This window comes from Ceratosolen solmsi, unplaced genomic scaffold (genome assembly GCF_000503995.2).
Source record: "Ceratosolen solmsi marchali unplaced genomic scaffold, CerSol_1.0 scaffold10, whole genome shotgun sequence".
Lineage (NCBI taxonomy): Eukaryota > Metazoa > Arthropoda > Insecta > Hymenoptera > Agaonidae > Ceratosolen > Ceratosolen solmsi.
Window position 1 is genome coordinate 21,385,700 of NW_011948412.1, and position 11,715 is coordinate 21,397,414.

An 11,715-nucleotide genomic window follows, 5' to 3' on the forward strand; every position below is an offset into this window, starting at 1 on the left:
CTGTATAACGGCAAAAAGTAAATTATTTTTTGTTTTATAAGATACATATTAAAGAAAATATTTTAAATTTTTAACAAAATTTTATGGAATTTATAAAATTTTATAATTTAACTGTATAACATAATGAAATAACAATTTTGAACTTTTAAATACACAAGAAAGTATAGCTCACATAATATGTTCGCGTAATACATGCACTTAACAAGTTCCGAAAAATTTCTGTTTAGCAAAACCGCATAATTTAATGTAGTAATAAGTAATAAATAATTAACTGTTATTTTTTCTGGTATAATAACATTTTTAACGTAAATATGTGTAACGTTTCATTTTTACACAAATTATTTCTAAATATTTTTAAAAGAAATTTCAACGAAAATAATTTTTTAATCTGCTATAATAAAAATTTAATTTCAATTCTTTTAATATTCAGAAAAACCACACAGTGGTTAACAGTACAAATTTTTGCCATGATAAAGCATCTCTTTAAGATTTTATAATTTGTATTTTAAAGCATATTTATTTTAGGAATACTTCAAAATAGTTAACATTATTAACTTATCGGGCATTTAAAATTTAAATTACTTTGAAATTTGCATTTTATTATATAATAATATAATCTGATAGTTTTAATTTAAATTAAAAATTACTTTCTTCAAACTTATTAATAAAATAAGTATTATTAAAGTGCTGTTTGGTTCACTTCCTTCAAAGCTTACTTTTAATTATAATTTAATTATAAAAAATAAATAATTTAATTATACTCTTACATTATAATTGAATTTAATTGAATATGAATATAATTATACTTTTCAACTTATTAAATAATAGTGAAATAATTAAGCAAATATATTTTTTATATGAATATTATATGTGAAAGTAATGCTTAATAAATAAATATGCATAATAAGTAAAATGCTATTTATTAAATAATTGAAATTACTTAGAAAATTAATTCAAATACATGATTTTTTTATTAACGTGTAATTTAACAGTGATTGCAATTTTTTATATAATAGTTTCAATTTTAGTTCTCAAAGTTATTGACAATTTTGCTTCATGGCGTTTTTGCTGAAATTCATGTTTCTTCCATAAAAGAAATTATTTCACAAGCGTGAAATAATAGTAGGACGTATAAACGTATAAACGTATAATAATATTCTAGAAATTATTTTAAATGGACAAGCCAACTTTACCTTATAAGAACAATAATATTATAATAAAAATTTCTAGTCCTTATGTATTTATATTAAACTATATTCAAAAATCTTTTAATTTATGACGTTGGGTGTTTTTCGCTTACGTAAACATATTTTGTTGAATGCGTGGAAAAAGTAAAATGCAAATTAAAAAGTAATTTTCAGCAGGTTTTCAACGATGTTTGACCATGTTTGGGTCTTAGCATGATATAGAAATTATTGGATAATGTTTTTCGAATTGAATCTATTCTTATTAAATTGATAGTCACTGTCGATAAACAATAACACGGATTTAGAATCCGTGAATGCGGATAATGATTCATTATTGGTAGGTTTCTAATGTTAAAACCTTAAAAATTAATATTTTCAACAACACTTTAAGCTATGCGCAATAAAAATTTCACCCGCAATACATCTCCTTCAGCCGAATAATTCTCATTGATCTATTGGTAGACAACGATGAGAAATAGAAGTTGAAAAAAATTATGCGTTTCTTCGTAATATTCCAATACTTGAGTAACATAAGTGAAGCAGCTATAAGCTCTTTGCACTTTTCCGGGGTAAAAGTAAAGCTCGAATCGATCTGACGTACCGACGCGTATCGCAACCTATGTAAAAGCCATTAACGTGCAAAGTGCTTTGTGACTTTCGACTTTTTCGAAAACGTGCATTTCGATTTGCTGCAATACCGGAAGTAGTGCGAGGAACATAGGGGTTTACTGTCTCTCAATCGTAAAAGCTGCTTCGTGTTAAGGATTGAGGTGATTGGGTCGCTCGACTGCGACCCCATATCAAAATTTGCATTCGACAAACAATAAATGTCAACCCTGCTGCTCGGTTTCCATGAAATGTGACTTTTTTGAACGCAGTATCGTTTTATCGGAGTTTTAAAGTTTTCTAATAGGAAATCTTACATCAAATAAACAACGGGTAACAAATGTCAGTTATCGACTGTGGGCCGATTCATATTCATATTATACTATCAATTTCTCGCCCTTATCTCTAAATCTCTATTCAATCATCTCGAAAATTTTAGTAAATGTATAAGCATACCCGAGAATCGACTTTTTTATTAAAATTTTCAGTTCAAATCTGAATTGCGAGTCTTAAAATGAACAAAGGAGACATTGCTTTTGATATTGCACATAAGCTGAAGAATATTATTATTAAATTATATGTAAATCTTTTTTGAAATAACTTTTTAAATTTTTTATTTTTTTTTAAATTAATATTAACAATTGATCCATAAAAGTCCTGAATAAATATTTTTTAAATAAAAAATGTTTTAAGACTCGTTTCATTTTACTCTTGTTCCATAGAAATCATTTCATTCAGATTTCATGTTAAGAAATTAAAAATTTCGTGTACACTATAATAGTATGAATCCCGTTTATAAGCCCAATGTAAGTCGTGCAACCGCAAACATATGCATGTGTGGATCGTAGAAAAACTTATATTGAGCTTATTGAATAGAACTTAAAAACTTATATTAAAAAAAATTATTTTATTTTTAATGTCACGTAATATTCATTTACAAAAATATAAGCTTTTTCTAGTTTTGTAAAATTATATCTTGCAAAAATATAGCTTATGGAAATATTATGGAATGTACAAGATGGCAAAATAAATTTTTCTCACGTTGCACCGGTCAACAATGCCGGATAAAAAAAGTTAGATAAACATGCATTTGGATAATGTTCGGCGTTCTGAACGAAAGGTCATGTTATATGCAATTGCATTAAACCCGAATAGCGTGATATTTATTGAGCAGGTAAATCGCGCTACGCAAGACAAAGAAAATACTACGGGCAATTGTAACTCTAGCACCGGCATTTAAACTTTACGGAAATACTAATTTTAATCGTGTATTTGGCGTAAAGATATTTTTGGAAACTAATTTTCTGCCCCATGACTATTCGGCCATACTTCGAGATCGCAATGACTTTCGATTCCAAGACTTTTAACAACTGTGCAAATTTTATTTGCCCAATTGTTCAAAGTCACCTTTTCCGTAAAATTCTAAACTTACATACGAGCTTTCTTTATCGACCAATCATTATTAAGATTATTTTCCAAAGTTGGGCCTTTCAGTGCACCTTTAAACACCGTTTGAAGTGCTGCTTAGCAAATTTCGAAATGACTGAATTTTTGCATTGAATAGATGCAGATAAATTTGACTAAATATATTTTTACTTTAACACTTATTCGATTTTCCTAAATTTCAAATTCGAAATTTATCTTATATACATTTATATATATATATATATATATATATATATATATATTATTCCTTTATTGGCTTATTATTAATAATTAATATACTAATGAATTATTCGAATCAATATCTTTTCATGATATTTTATCTTTCAAGCATTTACATTGTCGAGTTCTCTTTCGAATAAGTAGCATGTGTGTAAAAAGAATTAGCATAAACGATGAAAGTACTCTTATGTAGATAGAAAAATAATAGAAATTTTAATTTTATCAATGTATTCTAATTTCGTATTATATGCGAGAATGATGATTAAGATATAAATAATTGATGTAATAAAATATAGACGTGAATTTTATTAAAAAAATTCCAATGCTTCAAACGATGAACGGAACACTTAGCTCGATATATAATAACTCTATATGAAAATGAAAATAATAAATTGATATTATAGTTTAATAATATAATTCAATTGATAAATTACAATTGTATAAAAGAACATAAATCAGAGATACATTAACATACATAAAGTGAAATCCATAATTAATGATTTTATATAAATTCTTTTTGTGTAAAAGGTTTTCATATAAATTTTATCGGCTATTCACGATAAGATGATTTATTTTGTCATAAATAAGAGTGTAATCCAATTCCATTTCGTTCATTTAAGTAACTGCTTAATGAAGAATTTCATTTATAAGACATTAACATAACTTAAAAAGTTGTTGGTTATAATAAACTAAAGCTATAATATAATTCCAAAAAATCTGTCGATTCTTACCTTATCTTATACTGAGTTATCGATTTCCGATAAATTTTTTTAATTAGGTTTGGATTTACTTTGAGATCAATTGAGAGCAAGAGAAAGCAAAAGTGGGAGAGAGAGAGAGAGAGAGAGAGAGAGAGAGAGAGAGAGAGAGAGAGACGGTGAATAACTTAAGCTTATTTATGTATACATTGCAGTACTGTGTTAAGATTTTGTTTTTTGATTAAGTCACTAGTTTACTATTGTAATCGTTTCAAATGTCTAAATCTAAATTTAATTGCTTAATCACTAATCAACATACGTTTTAATATCAAAATTTAATGCAATGTAACTATCGCTTGGATTAGCATTAAGAGATTAGCATTAGTACTAACATTAAGAACAAATGTTGAGTAAAATATTTATCTATTGTAAAAATTTATAACCTACAGCTATCCGTTTCTCCAGGGGTTTACAGTCCTTTGTTAACAGCTTCCTTCTCATGCTTATCAATAAATTAACAACAACAACATAATAATAATAATAATAATAATAATAATCATAGTGATTGTATATTATTTCAACAAATAAATTTGTTAAAGTAAAGCAACGCAAAGTTCCTTACATGTAAAATATCGAAATCAAGACAGCAACTATATGTATCCAGTCTCCCTATTAACGGCCGCTCAATAAGCTTCTATTCATCCATCAAGCCTCGAATAAATTTTCTGCAAGCTTATTGTTTTCGTTGCGTTAATTAACTTTGGAGCTGCTTTTGATGCTCCGTGATGCGATCCTATTTAAAGGCAACCCATTATAATGCTCAGACGAACATCATCGCGATCAATGGCTCAACGTAAACTATCATTTGGATCTGATTCGCACTCGATAAAAGAGATACGACTGGTGCGCACTGCCTCAGGCTCTCTCTATATTCGCTCGCCCCTACTTCGCCCTTTAAAACCCGACGCCGAGGAAAAGGTCGCTGCCACTCCTCTCCGTATCCTTTCCGTTCTGAAGCTTAAAGGCGTAATAATAATCCCCCGCGACTCATTTTCGTCTTGTGAAACGCGAGAGCACGAGGGAGAGAAATAGACGATCCTCGAGCTTCCAATCGCGTGCCCCGATGAGCCACCTGTAAATGTGGTCCTGTGCCGATCAACAAACACCTGTTACATCTTCCTCCCATCCCGCGTTACCGATGCGCGGCGCAGATCTGCCTTATCGGCCGATCCGTAGATGCCACTAGCAGACGGTCTGAGGATGTGGATTCGCATCTTTGCCGACGGAATTAACCGTTTGCTTTTATGCGCGAGTTTATAGTGCCTGTTGTATTTATAGTCAATATGTAACACCGAAACGGTATCTTTTATAGAAGCTCTTGTCGACTTTATGACGAACGAGCTTTAAATCCGAGGTTCTGTGATCTGTGACTACCGACGGTGGTTGTTTTACCGATTGATTCTATTGGTCGATACGTAAGTCAAGATTCCTAAATTCCCGAATGAAAAATTTGTATAAATTGACGTACATATCGCATTCATAGCATAAGAGTTTCAAGAGTTCGTTGCAATATTGATATTACACGTAACTTGGAGTTGAAAAGGTTTAAAGCGTCATATACTGACGTTCGATAAAATAAAATATGTAAATACTTGATAAAAAAATTTATTGTTCTTGATTACCATTATACGAAACAATTTCATTGAGAGAGAGAGAGAGAGAGAGAGAGAGAGAGCGTGTGTGCATGTGTGTGAGTGGGTGGGTGTACGTGAAAGGTTATTATTTGATTGATGTAGAGATTCAAATGTTATTATACATTTTTTTTGTTTAATAACGACACAAACAAAAAGTGAATCGAATTCTTTAGGTAATTCTCTCTTTTAACTTACACCGAAAATATAATGTTTTTATTTGTTATTTCGATTACTCTGCATTATTTTTATTTTGTTTTTTTTTTATCATTAAACATATACTGTAATTTAAGCACTATCATCGTCAAGGCTTAAATCTTTAAATCTTGAAATTCTACTATGCCTACGGATTGTCCACACTCTAGGTAAAATGAGTTTCGTATGAATTATGTAAAATTTTCGTTTAACCCACCGCTCATCCTTTAATGAGTATTGTCTGTAGAGACTGCCCTAATAAAATAAATTACAACAATTATTATATTAAAATAGATAAAAAATCAAGTGAATAATTTTAATTATTACGTAGTAATTATACAAAAGAGATTAGTACTTACCACATTATTATCATCTATTTAATTATCATTTTTGGTGTTTCTCATATCAGAAAAATTCTCGAAAAAAATCTATAAAATTTGAAATTCTTTTATTTTTGAACGATGATAGTCTACCTACCGTCCACCAAGAAACACAAGAGCCTAAATAAGACTCCGGATTACCGCTCTCCTGAATTCACGCTTTCAAAATTGCCAGGGTCACAGCAAGCGTGAGTCAAGCAGTGAATTCAATCTATACCGTTACAAACTTCCTTCGAAGGACTCCGAGCTCGATCCATGTTTTTTAAAAACCGTGTTCCGAATGTTCTGAAAATCTTACAAATAAATATTGCTCGGTAAGTATAAACATAAATGTTATATATCATGGCAATTGTTGTGCCTTGGTGGTGTTTTAATAGCAAAGGCATGAAATAGTGTATTCGTATGGTAGTCGGAGGGAAAAGAGGGAAAAAAGTATCTCATCTAATGTATGCGAGGGTATGATTTATCATAGATTCACGAAAGCAAATTATATCCCCAAACTACTTTACAGCCTCCTCTGTAAAAACTATTATATCTTTACCTCGGATTGTCTGACTTAAATTATAGGACTTTTCACTTACTTATCGGATGATTAGTGTCTAGTTACATTAACATGGTCTATTAAGAATGTACGATTTTATTTTTAATTTTGTTTTAATCTGATGCATAAGAGTAAAACAAGCCCCTAGAAATGTATTATGTATCGAGGAAGATTTTCTTAAGAGTAATGATAGTAAAATCTTGAAAGCAATCATTCTTATTTAAAAAAGGCTTTTTGTTATCTTCAAAAAGATAGTTTACTTTCATGTTAGATTTTTATTACAAATTAATATTATTTTGTTGCAGATAACATAATTGTTTACGTTCGTGTATCAATAATTTTTTGCAAAACATTTTTATAAATTGATTGTATTACGTGACGTGTGTATGAGGGGATAATTCAATTATTAAAAAAAAATTTCAAAATATTATATCACAGTATAATTAGCATTTGAATAATTAACTAAGAATTCAATAATGTAGTTACAATTCTTTTACTCTGATTATTAATTGTAAGCGACAAGTTAAAAATTATAATTGCTTTATCTTTTAATTGTATCCCCCTATTGATTTAAATGCATTACACATTATTATAAAATCATAATACTCGTTATGTATCAATGTGATAGTAGTGCAACGTTTTATTTTTAAACATTGTAAAGTTAAAAAAGAAGAAAAAACGTTGGCACAACGACTTTCAGATCAAATATAGCAAAATATATATTAAATTTAGAACAAATTTCAATTAATATAGTCAGTAAGGATTTTACAGGATTACAAGATGATGATACAAATTGAAGAGTAAAAGTAAGTAAGTGATGTACATAAACAGAGACTTGAATTTATCATTTTCTATTCCTATATAAGGATATATACATATTGCTGCACACACACGCACACGCACATTAATGTGTCCTGCTCTGATAATGAGATTCCAAAAGTGTAAAAAGGTCGCATTATAACAATAATGCGTTTCATGACTTTGTGTACATAATGAATGAATCCTGAGTCAAATGATGAGTCGCTGTCTCATCGCCCAGTTTTTTCTCAGTATAGGATCATAGTACCTTTTGTAAGGAAGCTTAAAATATATTATTCGTTAACCAAACCCTTTTTTTAACATGATTAAACTCAATTTGAATTATAGGTTACTTGTACCTTGAATCAGTGAGTTGGAACTAAAATACGAACAAACGTCCAAGAAACGTTTGAGTCATGCTAAAACCCTCAACTTCATCATTATTTCGAACACTCAACTGAATTCAAGTATTCTACGACCCTCGTAATATATTTATTTAAATTGGATATGAGAAATGATATTCAACTTGACTGCGAATTTTAGTGGTTCTCTGCAGAATATGAAATAAAAATAAAAGTCAAATTTTAATTCAGTTATACGAAGATAATATGACTTGATTACAAATGAATTATTATATGAAATCGTAATAGTTATACGGAGTTTATTACTAGTATAATTTCATTTGTTCAATATCTTTTTTTTATAAAATCAATCCTCTACTATTACTACATAATACATTGTAATCATGATTAATAAATATAATATCTTCAAAATTAATAAAAGTTTAATTTGGTATCCAAAACAACTGTTGCATAAAATAATTTTCTCTTTTTAGTTACTTTAAAAGTCCCTCGAGCTGTTTAAAATTAACGAATATGAAACGCGATCTTAAAAATTACTTAAAAAGTACTTTGTATCGAATATAGCGAATATATCTCTTAATATCAAATTACTTGAGAAAACTTTACCATCCTCAGCTTTTCAATCCTGCACAAGTGGAAAATATCATCGCAGGTACCCATCCATGACCATTGACTCATCGCACGTCTAATTACATTTTTTTTCGATTTTCTGGGAAGACAAGATAAGACACTGTCTATTTGAAAGTGTCGTTACTTGGATTTGTATTCGCTTAGACCAATCTGGAAGCTTAATAATTTCCAAGGTTGTAAAAACATAGAAAGTTTAGTTCGTAGAACACCACAATAACAAAATTTAGAATTTATATTAGGCTTTTAATGTCTTTATTTGCCTTTAAGTAATCGATAATATTCCCTCGTCGATTTCTTATATAGAAAGTAATTTTGAAAGTGCTTTGAATGGATGAGCAATGATGACTTATTATAATTAAAATATTCTAAATATAATACCCCTCTAAAGAAGAAATAGTAAAAAAAACATTTAAAAAAAATATATTTTTTTATTACAATTATATAACAGCTATAATAGAATCTTTTCAATTTCCAATGCTGTATGTAACAATTTTAAGTATATGCAAATTCAAATTTTCTAAATTTCTAAATAAAAATTCAATATTTATAAGAAATTGGATTATTAAATATAAAAAATTCCTATTTCCATAAACGTATACAAATCCTAAACAATGGGTCTTGATCCACGTTTAAATTTTTGAACATTTGAATTTTTGTTTTTGTTAATACATTTTGTTTAAATAAATTGTATTAATTTATTTTATCTTAAATAAAACTGATTAAAGAGATATATTAAGAGAAAGAAATTTTATTAAAGGAGAGACAGTATTAAATAATAATAGGTGTGTGTGAATCTTACAAAAAGTTAACAATGGATTTGTGGATGTGACAAGAATGATTAAGTAACGTTTTAAGTATAAGTTGTTTAATTTTTAAGTTGTTAACTATACTTAACAAAAATTACGATTAAAATCGTTGATAAAATATTTTCTATTGTAATAAGAAATTATTTTATAAAATTAATTATAATTCCATTAAAATTACTTTAATACCGTTCCAATTAGTGTCTGATATTTTTTTAGGTCAGCAACAGTGTTAACGACAATGAACGTGTAGAAAAGAACATCAAGTAATGAATTGTTTCCGATAGCATCGATATCATACGTTGATTATTATTACACAGAGTTATTTTTCAGTATCCGTCATTATAATACATACGCGCGTGTATGTATTTTTCCTGAAATGTTCTTTTATTTCTAGCATGACAAAACATGCATTTATCGTGTTATTTCCTGAAACTTCTTTCTACAGACAAAGTTTTTTGCGCAAAAATTGTAATTATAGTACTAGTTTTAACAACTTTAGTTCATAAATAGGCATGTATTTTCATAGATCTCGTAGTTGTGACTGCGCACATAGATATTGAATTTGAATAATGCTTATACCGTAAGCGGAACGAAGTAATACATAACCGCGTCAAAGCCTCATGCACTTAAAAATATGATGTTAAAAGATCATTTTAACATTTAATTTGTATCATTAGCTTATAATTATTCTAAAAGTCCATTCATTTTAATCAAATAAAATATAAATTAAAAGTATTATATTCTCATTTTTAAGCAATTGATAATTACAGTATTATATTAATAAAATATTGTAACAATATTAATTTTTTTATTTAATAAATGCTCAAAAAGATTTAGTACAATTACGTTATTTTTATCACTTGAGTAGATCTAACTTAATGTGCCTTCAACATCAATTTGCGCAAGTGAATTATAAACAGTGTCAAAATTGAGTAAGATTAGATTTAAAAAAAATTACACTTTATTTCCTCGCAAATATTTATATTTTATTTTTACTTCAATTTTGAGAATCATATCTCGGATTACTCATTTTTGCATATTTTAATGAATCTATTGATTTATACAAATTATATCCGAACTGCATTGTTCACTTATAATGCTCGAGTTCTTTTTCAATATCAATGAAAAACAATATCACCTGGATAAGAAAGAGAGAACACGAAGGTCGGTATTTGAGGCATTCCGTGCAATGACCGAACATCATCTTTTCAATTTTTTCATAGACTCGAGACAAGCAACTTAGATGAAAAGCTCCGCTATGAAATTGCGTTCTTCTTGAGGATAAAAACTGAGAGATCCGCATCTTAATCCACATTTAACATGATGATCATGCCCGGCTTTCCGGTTCGTAAAGGTTGAATGTTATATAATGCAATTTTTTCTAGGGAAATTTCAAGTCTTTTTTGCACTGTTTTATTTTTATGTGTATTTATTCCATTGTAAAAATTGTCTGAAATTCGTTTTGCTGGATTAGAAATTTACAAACCTAGTTAATAATTCATTAAAAAAGAAGAAAAAATGTTAAAAGAAAGAAATTTTCTTTTGAGATATCTTATTTTCACCTCGTAAAATTTCAGTAATTATAAACGAGATCATGCAATACCAGCTTTTCCAGCTTGGAGAATTCGAAAGTTGGTTGAACTTGCGAAATCCAGTCGAGCACCGTCGATGCGATTGACGGATAATCGAGTGTCTGACTGATGTACTTGGCCAAGGCATTGGTGGTAGGTCAGATCGAAAATTATTCGTAATTTATAAAATGTTAGATGAAACGACTGAAACAAGCCTCATTAACATATCCAATGTCGGTATGGCTTCAACATAATAACACATTTCGTTATTATTTTTTCTTATTTCAAACTATTTTATATTTTTTGTTTTTTATTTTTTAGATTTTGTGAACGATTTCATCTAATTACCTTAACTCGTTGGTTAACTATTCGTGAAACATCTTTTAGTTTAACGAGCAAATTGGAATATTAGTATAGGTTTTTAAAGATAGGAATAGATAAGATGAATTGCGAAGAAGACGTTCAGTATATTCAATAAGCTGGATTAAATTAACGTTCAAGGCTTATAAAATAATAATGATAAGATGTAACGTTACTATAAAAACAATATCGAAATTCGAAAGCAAAGTGACACAATGGAAGTTT